Source organism: Pleurodeles waltl, chromosome 6, assembly GCF_031143425.1.
Source record: "Pleurodeles waltl isolate 20211129_DDA chromosome 6, aPleWal1.hap1.20221129, whole genome shotgun sequence".
NCBI lineage: Eukaryota > Metazoa > Chordata > Amphibia > Caudata > Salamandridae > Pleurodeles > Pleurodeles waltl.
In genome coordinates, this window is record NC_090445.1 from 89,433,307 (window position 1) to 89,446,187 (window position 12,881).

Sequence of the window (12,881 nt, forward strand, 5' to 3'; positions counted from 1 at the left end):
GGCCTCCGATGAGGCTTCCTCCGTCCGGCAAGGCACTCTGACTGCGCGGCCCCCGGACGTCCTCCTGGGGAGTCGCGCTTCCTTTTTGCAGGGTGAGGGCTCTGGGGTTCTGGGCTTCTTGGCCCCAGGGCCTGTCTTCCTCATGCACTGGCCCTCAACAGCACCTGACCTGGTCGCGAGTGCCCTATTGTCGCGGGCCGCGGCGGTGAAGTGCGGATTCCCCGCGCTCCTTCCTGTGCCCGGGGGGCACCACCAGCAGCTCTCTTGCACCCTGGGGGTACTGATCTCAGTGCACTTCAGATGCCCTTCGCTCCATACGGGCGCTTGGGCCGTGGCAGTGATTTTGACTTGTGGAAAAGCACTTACTAGTGCTGGGGGCCACTTCTGGGAGCCTGGGTTGCGGCTGTGAAGCTTATTTTAGGGCCAACGGGCCTAGAGGTGCGGGGGAGCACAAAGGAGTAGCACTCACCCGGCGCTAGGTAAGGAAAAGCAGTCCTCCTTCGCCTGAGTTTGTGCAGGGGTCAGGGACAACAGCACCCTGCCCCTGGAGACAAGAGAGGGGGAGGGGAAGCACAGGCCTGCAGGCCCAACAACAGGCCAGCACAAGGGGTGCAGGTGATGGCAGTTCCTCCTAGTGACCAGGCAGGTCACAGGTCAGCACAACAGCAGCAGTCCAAGGTGGTTCCTGGTGAGTCCATTCAGCAGCGTCCCGTGTCCAGTTCCAGGTAAGTTTCTGGAGTCCCAAGAATGTCTAAATTGTGGGGAAAATTCCCCTGTACTTATACTTAGTTTGCAGTGTCTCTTACAATGAGGAGGAGAGGGGGTTCCAACCCGTTACAACTGGTTCTGGGAGTGCCCTTTCTCTCCTCAAGTACAGGCTTCAAACATCAGTGGGGGGTAAACAACCCTATTGTGCGAGGCCAGGGCACAGCCTTTACAAATGCAGGTGTGCCCCGTCTCTCCCTCCTCTCAGCCCAGGAAGAGTATACAATATGTAGATGCACCTCTGTGACACCTCCACCATCCTTGTGTACAGGCAGTCTGAAAAGTATACACAAAGCCCCAACTGTTACTCTGCCCAGACGTGGATTGGAGGCAAGCTGCAAAAACACCAGAGTCATAAGCACAGATAAATGCGCACTTTCTAGAAAAGTATGCACAAAGCCCCAACTGTTACTCTGCCCAGACGTGGATTGGAGGCAAGCTGCAAAAACACCAAAGTCATAAGCACAGATAAATGTGCACTTTCTAAAAGTGGCATTTCTGTAATAGTAATAAAAAATACACCTACACCAATAAGCAGCATTTCTTATCACTATCACAACCATACCAAACATGCCTACGCTACCCCTCATAAATCAGACAATACCCTTTATACTTAAGGCAGGGCATTTCTAATGCAATCCTATGAGAAGGCAGCATTCACAGCAGTGAGACACCAAGTTAGGCTGTTTGTCACTACCAGGACAGGCCACGCTACCTGGCACATGTCCTGCCTTCTACATACATGCACCCTGCCCATAGGGCTAGTTACGGCGTACCTTAGGGGTGACTTACATGTAGTAAAAGGGGAGTTTTGGGTCTGGCAAGTAAATTTAGATGCCAGGTCCCTGTGGCAGAAAAGTGTGCACACAGGCCCTGCGCTAGCAGGCCTGGGATGGGTTTCAGAGGCTACTTCAGTGGGTGGCGCAAGCAGCGCTGCAGGCCCACTAGTAGCATTTAATTTAAAGGCCCTGGATGTAGGGATACCACTTTACAAGGGACTTATAGGTAAATTAAGTATGTCAATTAGGGATAAGCCAATCATACCAATTTTACAAGGGAGAGCACATGCACTTTAGCACTGGTTAGCAGTGAAAAAGTGCTCAGAGTCATAACATCAGCCAACAAAGGTCAGAAAAATAAGGAAGCAAAAGGCAAAAAGGCTGGGGAACGACCCTGTAAAAGGGCCAGGTTCAACAGCCAAGTTTATTTTACGTTTAAGCAAGCATTTAGTAGTCGAACGTAAACTACTTTACTGGCAATTGGATGACGGAATAAGTTGGTTTTTTTCAGTGTGAACTGGGTGTCTGAGTCTGAATCATTGTTCATATATGCATATATAGATAGCAGCATCTACCAAGATTAAGCTCACTCCACGAGAGAACTTCCTCAGCAAACAGGATCATTTGGGAGGATCCTTTTATACTTTTATGTTTGTCTGTGTATTTTAGCATTTTTTCTTTCCAGGTCTCCTTTCCTGCTGTTCCTTTCCCACACCCCTTCTCCTTGCCTGGCCACACTAATCTTCAGTGCTTCAATAGCAATCCTGAGTTGGAGCTGCCTAGAGGTGGGCCCTAAAGGGTCTTCGTGCTTATCCCAAGAATTTGGCCACTTTGATACCTACACAAGTCCCTAGTTCTTCCCCTATCTGTGCCTGACTCTTCACGTATACCTGTGCTTGACTCTTTACCTACATCTGTGCCTTGTGATTCAATCACCTGCATCTGACTCATCAGGTCCACTTCACCTGACTCTTCACCTACATCTGTGCATGACTTCACCTACACAAGTCCCTAGTTCTTCCCCAATCTGTGCTTGACTCCTCACGTATACCTGTGCTTGGCTCTTTACCTACATCTGTGCTATGTGCTTCAACCACAGACATCTGATTCTTCAGATACACCTGTACCTGACTCTTCACCTACACCTGTGCCTTACTTCACCTACACAATTCACTAATCCTTTCCTACCTATGCCTGACTCTTCACATATACCTGTGCTTGACTCTTCACCTACATCTGTGCCTTGTGCTTCAACCACCTGCATCTGGCTCATCAGATACACCTGCGCCTGACTGTTCACCTACACCTGTACCTGACTTCAAATACACAAGTCCCTAGTTCTTCCCTCCACTGTGTCTGACTTTTCATGTGTACCTGTGATTGATTCTTCACCTACATCTGTGCCTTGTGCTTCAACTACAAGCCTTCATGTTGAGCTTGTCATCCAGGATTATCTCTAGATATTTTGGGTGGTCTGTGGGTGAGGTTCCTAGCTCTGACGGCCACCACATGGAGTCCCATGCTGAAGACCAGTACTTGTATCTTGTCAGAGCTGAGCTTCAGACAGTTGGTTTGCATCCCGTCTGCTACCATAGTCAGGCAATTGGTGAAGTTGATTCTTGTGGTGGTGGTCTTGTCTGTAAGCTAGAGGATGAATTGGGTATCATAGGCATAGAAGACAACATGATGTCTTGTGATTGGATGATGTTGGCGAGCAGTATCGTGTATATGTTGAAAAGGGTGGGGCTGAGGGACGATCCCTGTGTGACTCTGCATTTCCATTTCTTGGTCTCTGATGTGAAGGCTGGCAGAACCTGTGCCTAGCCCTTTCCCCATCTCCACAGGACTCTTCACCTATACCCGCGACTTAGTCTACAGAAATACCTGTGCCTGGCTCTTCACATAATATTGTGCCTCACTTTTCACCTACACCTGTACCTGTCTCTTCACCTACATATGTGCCCAGTTCTTCATCTACCTGTGATTGACTCTTCAACACCTGTGCCTGATTCGTCTCTGATCTCTTCCTGACGAATAAGTTACTTACCTTCGGTAATGCTTTTTCTGGTGGATACAGTTACTACCTGTGGATTCCTCACCAAAAGAATTCTCCCCTCGCGCCAGCCTCGACGGAAATTTCTTCTAGCTCTGCACGTCGACGATGACGTCACAAACGCCCGACTCCACGCGACGCCACATGACGTCATCCAGGCAATAAGAAGCCCTCGTCGACGTGCAGACGTCAGTTATCACCATTTTTTACGTGCCATAGAGGCGAACAGGTTAAACCTGAAGAGTACACACTCATCCAGAAAAGATGAAAATAAAAACATTTAATATAAAACTCAATAAAAATCACAGTTTCGAATGCTCAATCCAAGACAGAAATAAATAAATATCTATATGTACAATTCCAGTCCAAAATGTCCTTTTCACTATTTTAAATTGCAAAGGAAAAGTATATACAATGAAAACAGCCATAAGCATGTGAAAGCTATATACATATGTATACAAGTCCAAGGATGCGCACCCAAAGAGATCTTGGCTTGACCAGTCAGGCAACGGGGAGGTGGGTGGGACCGTGAGGAATCCACAGGTAGTAACTGTATCCACCAGAAAAAGGGTTACCGAAGGTAAGTAACTTATTCTTCTGATGGATACACCTACCTGTGGATTCCTCACCAAAAGAATTGAGTCCCCAAGCAGTATAACCTCCGGTGGTGGGTGCCTGAATGGTCAAACCAAGAAATCCTGCAGCACCGAGCGAGCAAAATAGCCATCCCTCCTGACCTCAGAGTCCAAACAGTAATGCCTGGCAAAAGTATGGAGGGATGCCCAGGTCGCTGCCCTGCAGATGTCAGCCACAGGAACACCTCTAGCCAAAGCTGATGAAGCTGCCTTGGCCCTGGTGGAATGGGCACGAAGCCCCACAGGTGGATCTCTCTTCGCCAAAGAATAGCAGATCTTAATACATAGAATGACCCACCTGGATAGCGTTCTCTTGTGGACCGCTCTACCTTTCCTCTTCCCCATGTATCCAACGAAGAGCTGTTCATCCTGTCTGAACTCCTTCGTCCTGGCGACGTAGAAGCTCAGTGCTCTTCGCGGATCCAGCCGATGGAGCCTCTCCTCCTCCTTGGATGGGTGAGGTGGAGGGTAGAAGGAAGAGAGAGTAATTGACTGCCCCAGGTGAAAGGGTGTAACAACCTTCGGTAGGAAAGCCGCCTTGGTCCTCAACACCACTTTGTCCGTGAAGAAGGAAAGGAATGGGGTTTCTACAGTTAGAGCCTGAAGCTCACTAACCCTTCTGGCAGATGTTATTGCCACTAGGAAAACAGTTTTAAATACTAGGAACCGTAAAGAACAAGGGTGCATGGGTTCAAACGGGGCTCCCATAAGAAAAGTTAAAACCAAATTAAGGTCCCACTGAGGCATAACGAATGGCGTGGGCGGATACTTATTAGTGAGTCCCTTTAGAAACTTTAAAACAATTGGTGACTTAAAGAAGGATGGTTGATCAGGAAGGCACAGAAAAGCAGATAGTGCAGACAGATAACCCTTAACAGTGGCAACTGAAAAACCTTTCTGTGCTAAATAGAGTGCAAATGACAAAATGTCAGATAAACCAGCTTTTAAAGGATCTAAACTATTATCTCCACACCAGCTTGTAAACTTAGCCCAACGATTCGCATAGATTGACTTGGTGGAGTGTCGCCTGGCCGATAGAATAACTTCCACCACATCTGGATGGAGAGAAAAGGAACTCAGATTGCCCCGTTCAATCTCCAGGCATGAAGATTCAGGCTCTGGAGGTGGGGGTGTAGAATCTGCCCCTGCGACTGCGAGAGGAGGTCCACCCTGCAAGGGAGACGGAGCGGAGGGCACTGAGAGAGTTGGAGTAGGTCCGAATACCACACCCTTCTCGGGCAATCCGGAGCTATTAAGATGACTTGAGCTCGATCTTGGCGGATTTTCCTGAGAACTCGAGGAATCAAGGGTATGGGGGGAAACGCGTAAAGCAACTGACCCTTCCAGGACATCTGAAACGCGTCCCCCAAAGCTCCTTGCACTGGATACTGGAGGCTGCAAAATAGCGGGCACTGCGCATTCTCTTGAGTTGCAAACAGATCTATTTGTGGATATCCCCACATCCGAAAGATATACAGAACTAGATCTGGATGAAGACGCCACTCGTAGTCGACCGAGCTGCGTCGACTGAGAATGTCTGCACGCACATTCAGGACTCCGGCCAAATGATGTGCAATCAAGCAGATCCTGTGGTCCTGAAGCCAGGACCAGAGCAGAAGAGCTTCTCTGCAGAGAAGATACGACCCCACTCCTCCCTGTTTGTTTATATACCACATCGCGGTCGTGTTGTCCGTTAGAACCTGGACTGACTGACCGCGAATGGAAGGGAGGAAGGCTTTGAGTGCCAGCCGTACTGCCCGCAATTCCAACAGATTGATGTGTAATTTCTGTTCTACTGGAGACCAAAGGCCTTTGATCTCCAGGTCCCCCAGATGAGCTCCCCACCCTAGAGTGGAAGCATCCATTACCACTGAGGCCACTGGTGGGGGTAGCGAGAACAGCCTTCCTTGAGACAGGTTGTCGACCGCTGCCCACCATTGAAGATCCACTGCAGTGTCTCTGGAGATCTTTATCGAGTCCTCGAGATCCCCTTTGTGCTGAAACCACTGCCTGCGGACGCACCACTGGAGAGCCCTCATGTGCCAGCGTGCATGAGTGACCAACAGTATGCAAAAAGCAAACAGACCGAGCAGACAAAGGACTTTGAGGATTGGAACTACCGCTCCATTTCGAAACATTGGAATCAAAGCCTGTATGTCCTGAACCCGCTGTGGCGGAGGAAAGGCCCGATTCAATGTCGTGTCCAATACTGCCCCTATGAACAGGAGGCGTTGAGAGGGCTCCAGGTGAGACTTGGGTACATTGACTGAAAACCCCAGGTCGTACAACAATTGAGTCGTCGACTGGAGATGGCACCGCACGAGCTCTGGAGTATTGGCTTTGATCAACCAATCGTCCAGATAGGGAAACACAGCGATCCCCTTTCTTCTGAGCTCTGCCGCTACCACCGCCATCACCTTCGTGAAGACTTGAGGTGCTGAAGTAAGACCAGAACGGGAGGACCGCAAACTGATAATGTTGCGATCCCACCACAAAACGGAGATACTTCCTGTGAGATCTGAGGATCGGAATATGAAAATACGCGTCCTGCAAATCGACCGACACCATCCAGTCCCCTTCGTTCAATGTCAAAAGAACCTGTGAGAGGGTCAGCATTTTGAACTTTTCCTGTTTGAGGAACCAATTCAAAATCCTCAAGTCTAAAATCGGTCTTAGCCGACCATCCTTTTTGGGAATCAGAAAGTATCTTGAATAGCACCCCTGGCCCCTCTCTTGCTCGGGAACCAACTCTATTGCACCTTTTTGTAATAGGGATAATACCTCCTGCTGTAACAGGAGAAGATGATCTTCTGAACAGAAGGATGGGCGGGGAGGGAGGGTGGGAGGAAATTCTCGAAAGGGAAGAGTGTACCCCTTCTTCACAATGTCGATGACCCAGGAGTCTGATGTTATGACCTCCCACATTGGAAGAAAAAGGGAAAGTCTCCCCCCTACTGGAGACAAATGGACAGGGAATGGTGGAGGACTACGGCTGCTTTCCTTGCTGCACCCCTCCCGAGGAAGAGGCAGAGTGCTGCAAGGTGACTCCTCTCGTACGGACTCTGCCCCTGCCCCTGAAGGATCTGTAAGGCAGGGTAGAAGCAGTTTGTTGTGGTCCTTGCAGTCTTCCTCGAAAGGAACCATGACCAAAACCTTTAAATCTGCGAAAGCCTCTAAAGGTGGATGAGGCCGACGTCTGGAGTCCCAAGGATCTAGCTGTTGCTCTGCTCTCTTTAAAGCGTTCTAAGGCAGAGTCAGCCTTAAAACCGAAGAGCCTTTCCCCCTCAAACGGGAGATCCAGGAGCGTAGCCTGCACGTCCGTTGAGAAGCCAGATGATCTGAGCCAAGACTGCCTTCTAGAGACTATTGTCGTGCCCATAGCCCTAGCCACCGAGTCCGAAGTGTCCAAACCAGACTGGATGACTTGCATCGCAGCCGCTTGAGCATCCGAAAAGAGTTGCAGCATCTCCTGTGATACATTAGGATGGCCCTTTGCCTCTTCCATAAGGGCATGTATGTAACGTCCTAGTATACATGTGGCGTTAGAAGATTTCAGGGCCATACTGCACGATGAAAAAGTCTTTTTAGCAGCATGGTCCATCTTTTTCGACTCTCTATCAGCAGGAACCCCAGGAAACGAGCCAGGAGAGGATCTGGAGGAACATGATGCTTGGACTACAAGGCTCTCCGGAGTTGGTTGCCTGGAGAGAAACACCGGATCCCCAGGCGCCGTCCTGTAACGCCGAGCCACCGCCCTGTTGACTGCAGCGGTGGATACAGGCTTCATCCAAATATCCTTTATAGGGTCCAGCAGAGCCTCATTGAATGGATGAAGAGGCTCAGCAGAAGCAGATGTTGGATGGAGGACCTCAGTCAGCAAATTTCTCTTAACCTCCGCGGTGGGAAGAGTAATATCCAAAATGTCTGCAGCTTTACAAATGACCTTATGGAACGTAGCTGCCTCCTCTGTGATCTCTCCAGGAGAAGCTAGATCCCACTCCGGGGTAGTGTCCAGGCCGCTAGCTGAGTCTAGACCCTGGAAATCACCTGAGGGCTCAACAACTTCTCCTTCCTCCAGGTGTTGCCTTGTGTACTCTTCTTCTTCCAAGAGACGGAGGGCCAGACGCCTTGATCTAAGTCTGGACTCCAAGCCTGGAGTCGACAAGGCGTCAGCCGACGCCGAAGACCTCCGTCGGCACCGAGCCTCGGATCCGTCCGAAGCCAGAGGCTCCATCTCCACAGCGATCCTAGACGTCGATGGGATCCGAGGCGAATCCACCGGCGCCGAAACAGGTGTAGCCATTGGCGCCGCTTCAGACGCAGTAGACATAAACGGGGTGAACGGCGCCGACTTGAAAGACGCCGGAACACCCAAATCGTAGGCCAAAGGACCAGACGGACCTGCGTGACTTCCACCCGGCGCCATGGAAGCAAAGATGTTAAACATAGCGTTCAAAAACGCTGCAGGATCCGATCCCGGAGTCGGGAAAGCCGGGTACTGTTGTTGCTGCACCGGCGCCAGCAAAGCTGCCGAAGAGGGTCCGGGTAACTCCTGGCCAGGAGAACCTTCAGGCCTCTGGAGAGGTTCGACCTCAAAGACCGACCCGGGTGACGTCGGGGTCGTCGGATGAGGAGGGGTGACGCTCGGGCTTATCTCCCACGTCGGACGACGCCGAGCCGACGGAGAAGCCGATCTAGACCTGGACCGACCCTTGCTCGATCGGCGCCGAGATCCATGACGGCGCCGAGAGCCACTATGATGGTGGCGAGACCTCGAGGATCTCGACGAAGACTCCCTCCTATGACGCCTCTCTTTCTTCTTCTTGGACCGAGCCAAGAATAACTTCGCCTCTTTTTCTTTGAGCACCTTAGGGTTCATGCGCTGGCACGAACCGCACGCCTCGACCTCATGATCTGAACTAAGGCACCAGAGGCAGTTATCGTGGGGGTTGGTAACCGACATCCGACCCCCGCATTGGTTACAAGGTTTAAAGATGGATTTTCTGGGCTGTGACATCGTAACCGTCAGTTGGTAACAGTAGCTCCCTGTGAGCCTCGAAGAAACAACCGTTATTCGGGCACGGAAAAAAGGGAACTGACGTCTGCACGTCGACGAGGGCTTCTTATTGCCTGGATGACGTCATGTGGCGTCGCGTGGAGTCGGGCGTTTGTAACGTCATCGTCGACGTGCAGAGCTAGAAGAAATTTCCGTCGAGGCTGGTGCGAGGGGAGAATTCTTTTGGTGAGGAATCCACAGGTAGGTGTATCCATCAGAATTTTCACCTACATCGGCACCTGGCTCTTCAAGTATACCTGTGCCAGGCTCTTCACCTTCACCTATGCCTGGCTTTTCACCCACACCTGTACCTAGTTCTTCACCAACCTGTGTGTGACTCTTCAACTACACCTGCGTCTGACTTCACATATACCAGTGCCTATTTCTTTGCCCACCTGTGTCTGACTCTTCACTTACGCCTATGCCTAACTGGTCACCTGCACCTGGGCCTGACACTTCAGGGGTACCTGCACCTGTCTGATCACCTACATGCGTGCCTGATTCTTCACCTACACCTGTGCTTATTTCTTCACACATTTGTGCCTGACTGTACACCTATGCCTAACTCTTCACTTTCACCTATGCCTATTTCTTCAACCATCTAAGCCTCACACTTTACTTATACCTGTGTCTGACTCTTCAGATACACCTGTGCATACATCAGTGCCTAGCTCTTGACCCACCTACCTGTGCCCGACTCTTTAGGTACACCTGTGCCTGGCTCTTTGCCTATTCAGATACACCTGTGCCTGATTCCACAGATACATCTACACCATACTCCTCAAATACAACTGTGCCTAACTCTTCTGGTACATGTTTGCCTGATTTCTCACCTACATGTGTTCCTACTTCGTCCCCCACCTGTGGCAATGCCTAACTCTTCACCTACTCTCCACTCACTTCTGCCACTCTTTACCCACACCTGCTCCTTATTCTTCAGGTACACCTGTGCCTGATTCTTCAACTACACCTTCATCTGACTTTTCAAGTACACGCCCACCTGACATCACCTAAACGTGTCTGCCTCTTCAGGTCCATCTGTGCCTGACTCTTCACCTACACCTGAGCATAGTTCTTCACTCACCTCCTAGTTCTTCACTCACCTGTGTGAGACTCTTCAGGTACATATGTGCCTGATTCTTCAGGTACTCTTGTGTCTGACTCTTCAGGTACATCTGCACCTGATAATTAGACACACCTGGGCCTGACTCTTCAGCTACACCTGCACCTGACTCTTCACATACACCTATGCCTAGTTCTTCACTCACCTGTGCTTGCCTCTTTATCTACACCTGTTCCTCAGCCTTCACCAATCTATTCCTGACTCTTCACCTACACCTGCGCCTAACAATTCAGGTACTCATGTGACTGACTCTTCACCTACACCTGTGTGTGACTCCTCACATATACCTGGGCCTCAATCTTCATCTACACCTCTGCCTGACTCCTCGCCTACACCAATGCCTGCCTCTTCACTTAGACCTGCACCTGACTCTTCAGATCCACCTGCACTTGACTCTTCACCTACGCCTGTGCCTAGGTCTTCGCCAACCTGTGTTTGACTCTTCGGGTACACTTGTGCCTGACTCTTCATCTACGCCTGTGCCTAGTACCTCACATACCTGTGTGATTATTCACATACACCTGCACTTAACTCCTCACCTGTACCTGTGCTTCTATCTTCACCTATACAGGCGCTTGACTCTTCAGGTACACCTGCACCTGAAAATTCACCCACATGCCCTGGCTCTTCACCTACACCTGTCACCCCTGGGACTGATGCTTCAGGTACACCTGCCCCTGACACTTCACCCACCTGCGTCTGCCTCTTCAGGTACACCTGCCCCTGACTCTTCACCTGCACCTGTCACTCCTGGGCCTGAGATACACCTGACCCTGACACTTCGCCTCCTGCCCCTGACGCTTCAGGTACACCTGCCCCTGACTCTTCACTTGCACCTGTCACTCCTGGACCTGATATACACCTGCCCCTGACACTTCATCCACCTGCGCCTGCCTCTTCAGGTACACCTGCCCCTAACTCTTCCCTTGCACCTGTCACTCCTGGACCTGATATACACCTGCCTCTTCGCCAACCTGCATCCGACGCTTCATGTACACCTGCCCCTGACCCTTCGCCCATCTGCGCCTGACGCTTCACCCCCGGCCCGCTGCAGCGGCGGCAGCGAACGGCCCGGTGCCAGGCCAGCACCAGCCTCCTCTCCGAACCCGTCGGGCCGGTCGGTTGGGATTCCTACCCGGGCTGCAGGCGCTCGGCCTCACCTGACAGGTAGGGCTGGCAGGCCCGGCGCACGGCATGCTGGGTCGAGGGACGGCCGCCAAGGAGGCAGATAAAAATCTTCAAACCGCCGCCGGGGCAGAAGCTGGCGAGAAGCGGGAGAGGGCAGAGGAGCCGCACAGAGCGGACACCTGGGGCAGGAGAGGTCAGGAGAGAGCTCGGGGCCTGGAGGGGGTGGTGCGACAGCAGGTGGACGGAGAGGGCACTCTGGACGAGGAGAGAGCGCACCTGAGGAGGGGGGTGCATCCAGACAGTCTTAGCCGAAAAAAGGACCACCGGACATGGGACGGAGCCGCTGGACGTGAGAGGAGACCCTCGGAGACAGGCGATGGGAGGACGAAAGGTGAGAGACAAACCTGTAATTGAACTGCCAAATAGTGGGGCGGGGGGCTTTGCCCGTAGAGGGAGGAGAGACAGACGGGCGGAGAGGGAGAGGGTAAGAAAGGGAGGGGGCAGAGAGTAAGACGAAACGGGGGCAGAGGGTGGACATGAGGGGAAGAAAAGAGATGGAATGAGAGGCTGATGTGAAGATTTAAGGACAATGGGAAAGGAGTGCAGGTGTATAGAGAGGGGGGTAAGAGGAAAAGAAAAGAGAGAGAACGCGAGAGAGTAACTGAAATGAGAGTAACTGGGCGAGAGAGAATGTCTAGGCGAATAAAGCGAGTGGAAGAGAGGGGTAGAAAGACACAGAAAAACAGATGGAAAGAGAAAAGTAAATGGGGCGGGAAACAAAAAGAGACATCGAGAAAGGGATGCAAAAAGAGAGAAGGATTGATTGGAGAGAGTGCGAGCGAGAACGGAGACTGAAAGAGCAGTTGGGGTGAGTGAAGCAGCGAGACGGTGGAGAGAGAGAGACGGGCGGAGGGGTAGAAATGGAATATTAACACAGAGAAATGGGAGATGGCCCGAGACATGTATGAAGAGAGTAGGGTGGACGTATGGGAACAGAGACAGCTAGGAAGAAAGTTGGACGGACAGGCAGAGAGATGGGGGAGAGATACACGCGCACTGACTCGACAGACGTTTTGAAGATGGATGGAGCGAAAGATCAGAAGATTGTTGACTGAAGAGATGACGGCAGGTACGTGTGGAGAGATGGCGACAGAGTTTGGAAGAGGGCTGGGAGGAGAGATGTCTCGAGAGACAGTTCAAGAGATAGGTGGAAGGTGGATGAATAGATGGCAAGAGAAACAGTTGAATGGGTAGATCTCTGGATGGAGGAATGTGGTGAGAGACTGACAACCCGATGAAGGGTGGGCGGGTGGCTGGGGAGGCAGTGAGATTGTGGACCGAT

The 12,881-nt window shown here is 51.3% G+C and overlaps 1 protein-coding gene across 2 annotated transcripts in view; it reads left to right on the forward strand.

Annotated features, from left to right (window-relative positions):
- The first annotated feature begins 11,606 nt into the window (after window positions 1–11,606).
- RNF225 (ring finger protein 225) overlaps window positions 11,607–12,881 on the forward strand; it is a 78,563-nt gene continuing 77,288 nt past the window's right edge. Inside the window, exon 1 of one of the 2 annotated variants that reach the window (XM_069237406.1) lies at window positions 11,607–11,930. The gene's annotated coding sequence lies outside the window, so the exon portion shown is untranslated. Of the gene's footprint in view, window positions 11,931–12,322; window positions 12,669–12,881 lie in introns of those variants that run through there. The other variant, XM_069237407.1, reaches the window with a different exon arrangement.